This window comes from Acomys minous (genome assembly GCF_964271855.1).
Source record: "Acomys minous genome assembly, chromosome: 3".
Lineage (NCBI taxonomy): Eukaryota > Metazoa > Chordata > Mammalia > Rodentia > Muridae > Acomys > Acomys minous.
In genome coordinates, this window is record NC_140485.1 from 141,400,768 (window position 1) to 141,414,555 (window position 13,788).

At 42.1% G+C, this 13,788-nt stretch overlaps 1 long non-coding RNA gene across 1 annotated transcript; it reads right to left on the bottom strand.

The window, feature by feature from the left end:
- Positions 1 to 3,586: 3,586 nt before the first annotated feature.
- LOC311593414 lies at positions 3,587 to 13,497 on the bottom strand. The gene is made up of 3 exons (XR_014777698.1): positions 13,484 to 13,497; positions 10,784 to 10,836; positions 3,587 to 3,604 (listed from the first exon to the last, which is right to left on the bottom strand). It is a non-coding gene; the product is annotated as an uncharacterized lncRNA (long non-coding RNA).
- Between the last annotated feature and the right edge of the window lie 291 nt (positions 13,498 to 13,788).

Consider the following 13,788-nt stretch of genomic DNA (forward strand, 5'->3'; position numbering starts at 1 on the left):
GTATGGCTTCTCCTTTACCCCCCATTGGCCCTACCCTGACTTACGACCCTAACACAGCAGTTCTCAACCTGGCTGATGCTGTGGCCCTCTAATACAGTTCTTTGTGTTGTGGTGACCCCCAACCATAAAGTTAATTTTTTTGCCACTTCATAACTGTACTTTTGCTACTGTTATGAATCATAATGTAGACATCTGATATGCAGGATGTCAGGTATGTGACCTCTGTGAAAGGGTCTTTTGGCCCCCAAAGGGGGTCAAAGGGATTGAGAACCACTGTGCTAATAGTTTTACCTTCAGGTAAAGGCCATCTGGCCAAACTCTTGATTTTGTTTTTGTTTTTGTTTTGTTTTTTGTCTCAGTGACTGAGTCCTGTTGTCCTGCCTTCACGTCTCATCGCAGGCAGCTCCCATCATGCAGCTGGAGCTTCTGGGGGCTTCTGGGGCTTCTGTGTCCTTGTGCTCTTGGATTGACAGTCCTTTCTTGTGCTGTGACAACCCGGTACAGATAGTCTTGTCTTACTTGGAAATTAAGAGCAGAAACTCTTCCATCTTTTCTTTAATCTCATTTGTTCAGGCTTAGCGGTGTTCTGGCAGCCTCTCTTCTGTTCCTTGCTGGAAACCTTTTCCTCTGGGGATCATGTGTAGTGAGACCGCTCCTTACCTTTCCTAGCCCAACAGCCACCTCTGCCAAGAAAGAAACCAGTGTACATTCCCTAAACAGTTACAAATCTCATCTATATCTTCTAAAGGTGAACTATTTTCTACCATATGGCTTAGAACCTTAAGCACTTGCTACAGTGGCTCTTAAAGAAGCCCTCACTGTGACTGCCAGTCTCTGCTGTGTGACCACCAGTGGCTCCATGATTGGTGAAGAAAGCCTTTCTCCATAGTATGATCTGAAAATACCAGAAGCACAGGCACACACATCTTATTTTTCAAATGTTCTTTGCATTTTACATTCTGACCTAGATGTTGACATGATGTCACAATAGAATAGATGTACACCTCCATGATCCTATTGACCTTCAAAAACAAAAACAAAAACAAAAACAAAAAACTTAAAAAGCAAAACAAACAAACTCATTCTTAATGTCTCTGCTGACGAAGGGGATCGCCTTTATCTCAGGAATCATTTAGATGCAATCTTCCCCATCTCCTCCTCCTCCAGTCGCTCTGAGATTTTGCTGACTTACTTCTGAGCTAGTGGCGGAAACCTTAGGGAGCCAGCAGGTGTGATTGCAGACTGCCAGACTGTGTTACACTTGTCACAGCTGTAGGCTGCTGAGGCCATTTCCTCATGAAACATTAACCAACTAAGAGGAGTAAGAATGCTTCACACAGCACCTCTTACACCTCTGCGCCCTGCCCTTCCCCCCTCCCCCAGCAAAACACACCTCTCTTCTGTGTACAATGTGAACTGACTTAAGAAAGAAGACCAAGGGAGGAGCCATTGGGAGCACAACATTGGACAGTTATTATCAAGCAAGCTCATGTCGGGGAAAGTCATCATACTTGAGATGGTGGTGTTCTGACCTCATACTTGTAAACATGGGGGTGAGGAGTGTTGGGACCTGAGCCAACTCACTTTTTTCAAGCTGGGCCACCAGATGGAGCCACACCCCCTGTACTGGTCCAGGTTGGTGTGACAATTTGAAGCGTGGCTGATGTCCATGGTTCTCACTAGGTAAAAGGTCATTAACATGGACTGGAATGGTAAGAACTGGAACCTCCCTCTCCACCCTCCTCCCTCTCCACCCTCCTCCCTCTCGACTGTCCTCCCTCTCTACCCTCTGCCACTGACATACATAGTAGAGTGGAAAGTGCAAAACAATTGTGGATTCTCCTTCTAAAACAAATTAGTGCTTAAATCACCACAATTACTGATCTGTTATTTAGCTAATCAATAAACATTTATATCTCAATGGTACCAACTATAAACAGAATTAAAATAGCAATACTAAGAATGAAAGGAGATGGTATATGCAGCCCCTCATTTCAACTATAAAATTTCTTCTGACAGCTTACACTAATATAAAATTTATATCAGATCTTATGTCAATTTCCTGTTGTAATTTATATTATGAAATATTTTAAAGTTGGATGTTCTTTTTAAAATATATTTGAGAACTTCAAACTAGAAGATAGGCAGTTCTTTATTTAGAGGGAAATGAAATGAAATAAATTAATCTGAACCTGAAATGCAAACTAATGAATTGCTGTATTAAAAGATCAAGATAGGTTACAAGAGGACAAAAGCCATCAATCCTTCCCTTTACAGAGAAACTTAAAGTATTAGGAAAAGATGGACCAGGAGTATATGCCAGCTTAAACAAAAAGGAAAAGCATAGTTATAGTAAAAAAGAACTATATTTTACACAAGATAAAATAAGTCAAATTTATGCATATAAAGCTACAATGTTCTTAGTACTTCATTGAACAGCATGCATTTGGGAATAAGTATAGTTTCCTCAAAAGCATTAGTCTGATTCCCATGTCTGTATGTAAGCATTTCCACACACAACAAACAGTTATTATTTACCCCATGCAAGCAGCAAGCGCACACTCTGCATGTTCATTCCAAATGTCTATTTGATGACACAGTTATAGTCTGATATCCAGTCCATCAGCTGTCCTTATCTGTCAGTCCATCATCTACTAATATCCATTATTTATTTACACATTTGCTTACATATTTTGCTCTGTATATGCAGATACATATTAGTCTGCATATTTACATACTTATTGTTGCTTTGTCCTTCTCTAAACCATCTGATATCATCCATGTCATTTATTAATAACTATAATTTATGTATTTATATGGATACTCACACACTTATCATCTATATATACTTCCTCATAAACATATAGCTACATATCTATCATCTATATCTCATCTATCTATCTATTCTCTCATTATCTACTGCTTATCTATCATCTGGTCATCATTTTCTGCTACCTATCTCTCATCCTATCTATCTATCTATCAATCATCTATCTGCCTATCTACCTATTTATCTATCTCCTATATATCCATTTATTGTCATCAACTATATCTATCTATCGTCTATCTATGTATGTATGTATGTATGTATCTATCTATCTATCTATCTATATATATATATATATATATATATATATATATATATCTCTGTATCTATCTATATATCTGTCTATCATCTTTCACTTATTGGCTTATGGGTGCAGCTATGTTTAAGTGTTCATAGACAAAATAGCTTTTACTGTTTGTTCTCCTGGCTGCCAGATCTTTCCAACAAGACTTTGTGACTTGGGGCAACAGTAATCATTTATTTTGCCATTATGGGCAGTATGGATAAGCTCTGCAGGATAAGGTTCATCTTTGTTACCAGTTCTGGAAATTTCCTCGTTGACGCTTTTCCTTGAATAGCAAACCTATAGAGTGTTTTGATTTTAGTCTCTGAGAGGAATAGTGGTCAAGGTTTTGACTTTCCTCACGATGGATCTCCTGCACTACCTGTGCTTTACAGTTCTACAGAGGTTGAATTCCATCAGCAAGTGTCCCACAGAAGGTTTCTGTTCCATTTCCTCATATGTCCACGAGATAGCACGTCAGATCTTCTGCTGTTCTCTGAGAGAACAGCATAAAAACTTTGTCAGAAAACTAACCTACTTAAATCTCAGATCATCAAAATTAAATGTACATGTTTAAGAGAGCCCAAGAAATTACAGAGAGCCTTAATCTGCCATAGTAGCTCTTTCCATATTCTCCATTGTCTTTAATATCTTTGTTTTCTCCAGCAGTTCAGAAAGGAACTGGAGTTTATTATACTCGTGTATAACATAATAAGATGCTAGCTGAATTAGTTACCTTTCTACAGCTGTGATAAGCACTATGACCAACACAACTTATAGAAGAATGAGTTCATTTGGGGTTAACCAGTTGAGAAGCTGGGTCCATGGTGATCATGGCAGGGATCATGGCAGCCGTCAGACAGGCGTGGCACTAGAGCAGTATCTGTATCCTTGTTAACAGGTAGGTGGCAGAGACAAAGAGCCAACGCCAGTGGAACACCTCCTCTAATAAGGCCACATCTTCTAAACCTTCACAAATAGTTCTACCACTAGAGACCCAGCATTCAAATCTAAGAGCCTATGGGGGAGGTCATTCTTACTCAAACTACCACACCACTAAATGCCAATACCAACTGAAATCAGTCTGTTTTCCTTTAGATTGTTGATGGAGGTAGACCAGATATCAGGTCACAGCACAGTGTGGTCTGAAAAGTCAGGTCTGGAAGGCACAGATACAGCTAAATATGTAGACTGAGCATGCTAAGTGAATGGGTGAGCAAAATTAAGAAAAGCTAAGGACCATATTGCTTTGCACTCTTTTTAGAAATATCTTTCAGCTAAAGATATGTAAGTCAGATTTTTCCATTAAAAGTAAAAAACGGATACATTTGAGTCATAAATTGCAAAAAAAACCCCACAAATCATACAAAACTACAGATTAAAAGGTGAACATGGCCCTCTTGTAAAGTACATTTTAAAAACTAAGGAAATGAGAGCATGCCCTTCTCCTCCAAAATTGCGTATTTATTATGGGGCTATTTATCTCATTATATCTAGTGTAGATGATAAGATTAATGTATCCTGCCTTGCTGATGCGTTGCATGTTGTAGCTGTCTAGAGATGTAGATCAAATCATGGGGCCATCTTATTGTGCAGGCCAAATCATTTCCTTGTGGGCCATGCCCTCTTCTGTATTTAATGCTTACATCCCCAGCTTCCTTCTGTCTTTATCCCATTGCAAGATGAATTGTGATCCCCCCTCCCCCCTCACCAAACTTTAAGTTAAAGTTCTACTGACTAGGAAGCTGGAATGTGTGGGAGTACCCCTTTGTGTGTGTTCTGAAACCCATGTGTTAAGTTCTCAGTCCTAAGGTTCTGGTACTAGAGATGGGGTCTTTGGAGGGTGACTGGGCCCTGGGAGAGGAGCCCTCATGATGGAGGTTAAAGCTTGTTATTGTCGGGATGTAAAGACTCTCCCACAGGCTCATGCATTCAGTAGATCCCATCGTTTAGAAAAGGCTGGATCAACAGCGCCCTGATTTCATCACTGGGTCAATCTATAGATGGATTTGGAATCTGATGGCATTGCTGGGAAGTGGTAGAAACAATGGATGAAGCATAGTTGGGGGAACTTAGTCCCACTTTTTTCTTTCTGCCTCCTATGTTGTATGAGGTGAGGCTCTTTAGTATTTTTTTTTTCTTTTTATATTACTCTCTAACATGCTGCCCTGTCTCATCACACATAAACACAGGAGCATGGTGACTAAGAGCCACGGTCCAATGTATGAGGCAAGATCAGTCTTCCTTCTTTTAAGTTTATTCAAATCTTTTTTTTTTACACCAACAAGAGGCTAACATAATGCCCTGTAAGGAGATACTTGCGAGAGATGGTTTTTCTCTCAGCCACGGGAGGTTATAGCCAGAGTTTGTCTACTAGCCAAGAACCAGATGCTTACTTGACACCATCCTTGCCAGTGTCTTGATCTTGGACTTCCTGCCTGCAGAACTTTGCTACGGCTTCCTGGCCTGACTAAGGCAGAAACAGGTTTTTAAGGGAGTATCTAGGAAATTAAAGACATGGAAGTAGGAGGAGCACTGTTTGGGAAGAGTAAGGTGACTAGGAGAATGGGACGAGAAGTGTTAGCAGGGGAGTGGCTGGATGCGTATATGAAGTCTCACACTGAACACATCATTTTGCAGAATTAATACGTGCTGAGAAAAAAATGTTCACAGAAGAGGCAAAGTTAAATAATGGTATCTGGGTGGACTTTAGTCTAATCCGACTGGTGTTTGTAGAAAAAGGGACATTTGGGCACAGATGTAAAGATAGGAGAAAAGAAAGCCAGCAAGAAGAGATCCATGTAAAGCCAGTAAAGGGCAGAGGAGCGAGCGTCTCTCTCGGTCCTTAGAGGAAGCTGATTTTGCCAGCGTCTTGACTTTGGACTTTACAGTTTGAGACATAATATTTTGTTGTTATTGTTAAGACCCGATCGTCCTCCGTACTCGGCGTAGCCGCCATTGCATGCCAATTCTCTATCTTCAGGTTTGGCTTTGATTAAAATAGAAGCACCCTTCATTAAAGACACAGGAACTTGATTATGTTTCCGTCTAACTCTGCTCTTCTGTTTATTCCTCAAATGCCTCTGAAGGAGAAGGAATGAATAACAAGAAAAATATATATTCCCAATTTTTCAAATCAATGAACCAAACTTTATCTTTAATTAATGTTTCCAGAGTCACTGTTCATGTCAAATTATGAGAGTATTTGGAAGTGTGATTCTATGAATATCCAAGACATTTGAGTAAGGAAATCTGTGACCTCTCCATTCAAAATTCTCAGAACTTCTGTCTCTAGCCTAGCAGGAGACATATCTAAAATAAAAATAAAGTCATTCAGTGTCCTTGTTGGAATTCTCTCTGTATATTTAAGGTCAGTGCCAGGGCAGCTATGAGATGGCAGTGGAAGTTCGCTCTCAGCTAAGACAACTGACATGGCATCTTTAAAGGCCAGATAAAGTGGACATTGGATTCCAAGGGTGGGGGTAGGCTTTGAAGGGAAGAAGTTGATAGAGAATCCCATGGGAAGCAGTGTCAGGACCACTTGGTTCATCCTATTGTCTCGAGTAAGGCATGAAATGAGGTTAGACTTAAGTGATATGAAGAGAGATTTCACTTGTGGTGGCAGGGGTAAGGGGATGCTAAGAGTAGCATCCCTAAGGGGAGGGGCTTAGGAGGCTTACTCCCTGGCCTCTTGTGTAGTCTCTACTACAATATGTTCACCACCTGAAATACAAACACTTCTTTAAACAAAGGAAAAAATGTGTATTCTGTAAAGCTACAGCAACCTCTGTGATGCTTTGCAGAAGCTGGAATTAAGATTAAGTTTGGTTGGCCTTGCTTTGGAGAGCTTGATCTAAGTCTCTAGCTTCTTGAGTTAATACTAGCTACAAATACTGATCACAGGATTTGTAGCAGGACTGAGTGAGGTTGTTTCTAGATGTTTCTAACCTTTAGCCATCTAACATCCAGCATCCTTGCATATTGGCCATCTGTGAGTGCTATGAGAATGACCAGGGGGGAGGCTGGCCCTCTGGCATCTTCCTCACTTAGGGGGTCTGTCCTGGGCGACAACATTCTGACCACCTGTCTAGACGCTGCTTTTCTCAGCAGAGCAGAGCAGATTTCTCTTGATAATTTCGTTGACGCCCACTTAAAAACAGCCCTCTTCTTCCCTGGTGTGTGCTCTCCTGTGGCCAGAGCAGACATTCATCCTTTTAGGTCGACCTGGGGTTATATTGCTTTGCTATTTTGATTTTCTCCTCCTTCTGTCCCATCAGCTACACTATACAGATTAGTGATGCAGCTCTCTGAGGCTAGTTGCCATACTTAGGGAGACCGTCTCCCTTCAGTAGTGTGGCAGACCTACAGACTGTGAGGTTCCGAAGGTGCTTCTGCCCTGTGAGGCAGGAGGACCCCATCAGCTTCCAGAAGAAGGGCCATACAACCCATGACCTCTTTGCCATCAGTTATACAGAGACCTTGAAGAAGAGTAGTGAGGGAGGCTCAGCAAGGGGGAAGGAAGCTGCAGTTCTGCCGGAAGTCTTTCAAGTGTCCCTGGAATTGCACTGTTGGTCACATCCCATTCACCACATATCTGGTTTCTTACTTAAGCATCAGCAGTCTAAGCTGCTTTAAAACTCAGCCTGAGACTGAGATCTTTCAGCTACTCCATGACCAACCATTGTGCCCGTGATCTGCATCACGGCGGCTACAGAGTTGGCATGACTGCAGCTAGGCTGTTTGATGTGCCTCTGGGACTCAGCAATGTTGGCTTTACAGCAGGTTTTCACAGCGAGTCATGTTGAGGTAGCATTTGGCAGCACATTAAGAATCTCACGTTCTCTCTACCCCTGGCCTCACGATAACCATATAGAGGGTAATAGGAAGGAATCTGTTCCCAGTTCAGCAGTAATTAAATTAATATCAAATAGGCAAACTGACTTCCTGCTGTGCCAGGGTGACTGTGCGGTACGAGGACGGGTGTACTTGCACTGATATTGAACTTAGAGACTTGCCACCTCTGGGCTGTGTGAGGTCAGACTAGCCATTTCATCTCCTTGGACTTCAGTTTCCTTTTCCATTCAATGGGAGGAGTGAGCTCTTTGCTTAGGAGGCTCTCCATGTGGGCAAAGGAAGAAATGAGCACTTACTACAGTAATTAATATGATAAAAAGCTTTGCAACCAGGATAACTCTTCCTAAAGGATTATCTGTTTTCCCGTGACACAAGTCCTATATAATTTTTATAAACACATTTTTAAAAACAATGGCTAATGGTAATGAATTATTGAACAAATTCATCAATGATATCCCACAAGAAAATTTACTCAGAACAGAAGATAGTAAATTGGGGAATTAGTTAGTACCCTTCATCTTCCCTATGTATATTAACAATTAATTAAGCACCGCATTTAAACTTCCATGAATTTTACATAAGATGCATGGATGTGCTGTTTTGCATAGATGATGTAAAAGCTAAGTGATTCAAAGTTCTGCTCTGTTGGGATGAATTGCAGCTCTTTGAGATGCAAATATTCCTGGAAGGGAGACATCCATGCTCACCTATTTTGTCCTGTTACTTCTGATGTACTATGTACACTATGACATCATCTCTTTGGCCCCTATGACAATTTGAATCTATAACTTTTTTTCTCTGGGAAATAGAATTTCTAGGAACAATATTTCGATGATAGAAACTAGGAGAGAAGATTAAATAACTATGAAGTGATGACCATAGTCTTAAAAAAATAGTCAAGGTAATTCATTCTCCCTCCCCCCCCCCCTCTCTCTCTCTCTCTCTCTCTCTCTCTCTCTCTCTCTCTCTCTCTCTTAGCCCAGTGTGTCCTCAAACTCTCCATCTCCCTTCTCTATGTGGTGCCGTGGATGACATAGACTTTCTATTTACTAAACTTTCTTTTCTTTAGGAACAAATTCATTTGTAAATTTTCAAGTTAATTTCATCAATGGTTCTCACTCGAGTGTCCTCTCTTAGCTGCAGTGACAGCGAACGGAGCTGAGAAACTACGCCCAAATGAACCCTCCACTGTGTTTACCTTTGGAAACTTCCTCCTGTGTACTACACTACACAGTTGTGACGCATGCCATCTCTCTGCATTAGTGACCCAGAAGGCAAAGAACTTAAGGTTTTATATTTGGTCTAGCTTATGGCTTTGTTCATCAAAGCAGATCCATAGTTTATTAGAAATAAATAAATAAACCAAGGAAACTCCAACCGGTTGCTACTCATGCCATTATTTTTTAGTTTGCTTTTACCTTAGTTTGTTCTGCTTGTTTATTTTACAAGGCTTTTTTTAATATAGATGGAAAACACAATTCAGCATGTTGATGCCCAGTGCTCGTGACTGAATGGCCCTCCTAAGGATGCCCGGCTCTCATTTACTGTCAAAATAGGTGTTAGAAGTAGGATCTATAAATCCACGCATGGGACTCTACCATCCACAGAATATTTCAGCCACTTGTGAGGCGTGTGAAAGAGCCTGTAACGCATGAGTATTCCTCAGAGAAGAACACTATAGTGATCTTACCTTCTAATCACTCACTACATACACTTACACACGTGTGTGTGTGTGTGTGTGTGTGTGTGTGTGTGTGTGTGTGTGTGTGATGGTGACTCATCTGTACTTGACGTGTTCTGAATTAAAGACTTTATCCATGCCAACGGCTTCCTTCCGATGCATCTTCAGGGGGCTCTATTGTACTCCCAGACTCTTGTTTTTCATTCTGAACAGACGGCTGAATCTTACAGTGGCAGGCTCTGCGACGGCTGAATCTTACAGTGGCAGGCTCTGCATGCCCACTGTAATAAAGCCCGATGCTCCGGCCAGGGTACACTGTCTACTCATCGCATGGATGTGGTTGCCTGCCTGCTCTCTAGCCTCATGGTTTTGTTGTTGTTGTTGTTTTCGGTCATCAAGCACATCTGCGAGAGACACTCTGACCCGCAGACAGTGCGCTGTCAAAAGCTGAGGTGGCTTTTTGTTATCTGTGCAATAAAGCCATGTCTTAGGGTAGCTCTCTTGGGTTCCTTGGTCTAGTTTTACTTAATTGCTCCAGCTTCATATTCAATTTCTTAATTTCTTCATCACTTGTCAGTTGCATTTTGCATCCCTCAGTGCATGTCAGACAGTGTGGTGGTGTTTGGAAGAAATTTGTGAACAAAACAAACAAAAATACCTGTCCTTGAGGAGTTGGTAGGTACCCAATCATTACTCTGTGTCCAATGTTTCGGTATAAATTCTTACTGAAACCCAGAAATGCCTGCCAATCATCTTGTCTCTGGGGACCTTCTCTATAAAGTGAAAGGTAAGCTGTTGCCTTGGAAACCATGTGACTTGTCACCTGCAGAGCCTAAAGTAACCTTTTGTAGGAATGGCTTGCAAGCCTGCCTTCTGCACTTATAAATAGACTGTGCATACTAACTCAATGCCTACAATTCACTTTTATCTCCAAATTTAAAAACATATTATTGGGCTGGTAGAAGACTAGTTGGTCAAGTGCTTGCCATGGTAGCATCTTGACCTGAGTTAATTGTCCCTCAGAATCCATCCCTTGCCCCTGCCCAGTCCTGGAATTACAAACACACTATCATGCCCAGCTTTTAAGCATGGATGGATTTTTTTTCCTTTGAACGTGTATGAGACACCATTTACTTACCTGTATCCTGCTTTGATAAGAGGCCCTAGAATCAAGATCTATGTACGCACATCCTGAAAGTAAGCATATTGTAATTTTTTAAAATGTATAAAATACCCCCATCGCCCAGGGAAAAGTAGTGATGTTTCATGTTAACATCTGAAATTTTTTCCTAATGTTCTTATCATTATGATTTCTTACACTGTTTCTATGAGCTGAATATGTCCTTATCTGTGATGACTTGTGGTCTTTTAGCAGGACTGGCTTGGTCTGTCACCCCCTAGGGATCTATGGATTGATTCTGCCTTCTCTTGGACCATGCAAACCTTCTTCCATCATTTTGAGCCATTCTGTAGTTATTATTTGTAGCAGTTTCCCCAGCTGTGGGCCACTGTCTTTTCCCCATCCCTTCTGTTATTGTCAGGTACAATTAATGCTAGACGTTGAATTCCTGAAGCTCAGACAGGCCAACTTGGTGCATCAAGTATTTTACCCATCAGGGTCCCTCTTCAGTTCTAAGGCATTGGTTGGTGTTTTTCTAAGGGTAAGCCCAGACTTGCTTTGATGAGTCTAGAAAGTCAGACAGACATCTTCTCAGAAGGCAAGCCTGGGGTAGGCTTGGAAAGCTACCACTACTTATTTTTCATTTCCTAGAACAATAAAAGAAATTGGAGAACAACTTACTTGACTTTACAAATGGGTTTCAAATCATATTTGACTCACAAAGACCTTGGGAGCCATCAGAGTTTGTGTTCCTCCTCAGGGATCCACCCTGCCACAGCCAGCCAAGGCTACTTACAGATTCGTAACACTATGCAGACACACGCCTGGCAACAGCTGCCGACACAGGGTCCCCACAGAGGCAGTGGTCCTTGGCCACCTTCAGATAACATGCAGCAGGGCTTTCCTGTGTTTTCTGGGATGCTTGTACATGTCTTACAAGTAATTAGGACAATTCTACAGAGATCCAAATTGCCCCTTTAAGCAGCTGCAACTAGCAATCCAAGAGCCAGCATCTGAGAGCTCAGGATGTAGACAGTCCCACCTTTCCACAAAAATAAACCAAGCAAACCACATAACTGAGAAAACACATGATATGCTTGGTGAAGTTTCTGAGCATTTCTTTTCCTACAAGGGGAGCATTCTGATATGGTAAAGTCCCACCAGCAGCAGAAACTGCTTTTTGTAACTAAAAGGTATCTTCTAAGTTAGGGACCCCTTGTCCACAGATGTCATCTCCACAGATTCTGCCATGGTCAACTTTGTTTTCCAGTTGAGCAGGTTTGGTATCAACTAAGGGAAACACCTCTGGGTGTGTCTGTGACAATGTTTCCAAAGAGGTATAACAGAAGAGGGAAGCAACACTTTGAGTTGGGGAGACATTATCCTACAGGTCAGGAGCCCTGAGGGGGAATGGAAAAAGGCAGCTGAGAACCAGCTTCCTGGCCCACTATCTCTGAGTAGCCTTCATTACCACAGCTACAATCTGCCCATGCTGTCCTCTTGCCCTCCACGACGACTGTACATTTATAATATAATCCCAAATAAGCCCTCCTCCCCTAAGGGCTTCTCGTGGATCAGTGAGGTAGCTTAGCTTAGTGGGTAAAGGTACTGATTACCACGCCAGCTGACCTGAGTTTGATTCCCAGGACCCATATGTTAGGAGAGGACTGACTCCCACAAGTTGTATTTTTACCTATACATGTGCACAGTTTGCACATAGGTAATTGTGAGCACACACACGCGCACACACACACACATACACACAGTGGTATTTGTTTACACCCACAAACAAAGTAACTAATATGAGCCTTACTATGTTCCCACAGTTGCAACATCTGTTAGAGTTAACTTCTGTTGCAAGGGTGACAGATGTAACGGGAGAATAGCATCCACTATATCACCAAGGGAGTTACAGAGGATTCAGTTCCTCAGGCCACAGGATGTGACTTAGTACTTTGAGGAGAGGCATTAACTTGGGAAAGTTCAGCAGGCATGTGGGCTTTCTGGAAGATAGTCTGGTATTTTGTAAGGTCTGTCCTGCAATTCACTCAGTTCCGAGTCACTAGAGAAGGAATTCTGGGCTCCCTGCCCTCTTTCTTCTTCTTTCAATCTTCTGTGGTGATGAACTGCCTGAGCCATCAGCTTGGTGACCCAAGACATAAAGCAAACACTAATTCTGCACCCTGTCCTAAATGTCTCCCCTGGACCTTACAAAGCCGGACTTCTGCAGTACCTCACTTAGGGGCATGTATGCTACACAACAAAATCCCTGACACAGCCATGGCGCCCAGTATTTGCTATTGTCTCCACTTCCTTCACATTTATTTCCTGGCTTTGCTGGATCTTTCTACACAGTGTCATTTCCTCTGTGTGTGTTCCCTAATCCTGTCGAAGCTTTGAGTTGTATCCCCCTCCCCTGCCTGACCTATCCTTGCTTATATCCTGTCTAACCTCAGAAATATGTGTTGAGAACTGAGATTGCTCAGTGGATAAATGTGCAGGCTGTCCAACCTTGAAGAGCTGAGACCAGATCTCAGCACACATGTAAAACCCTAGCTATAACTACATATGTACCAGTTACCCCAATACGAGGGGGATTGGCAGGAGGATCTCTGTGGCAGTTTAATCCACTGAGCCCCTCTCATGTCTGTGGAAATAAAATTTCCAGATAGTATACACTGGTCCACACCAAAGTGTCTCAGCGTATGAGGTCCTTACCATCTTGGGATCAACGTAGCCAAAACATAATCAACGGATATTCAATATGAGCCTCTTCAGAATCCTCCTTGGAGACTGCCCTTCTCAATCTTTGCCATCTCTCAGTTTGGCAACTCCTGAGGAAAAAATAGGCTCAAGTGGATTTCCCTGGAAGGCAAAACTGGGAAGGCTTGAATGGAGCTGTGATGAAGGCTAGCTGGTGTGTCGCCCCAGAGGGAGAGGCTCTCCTCAACTAAAACCACAGAAACAAGGCCACAGGCCATGCCTTTGTCTGATTTGGGAACATATTCTACACGATGAAATGC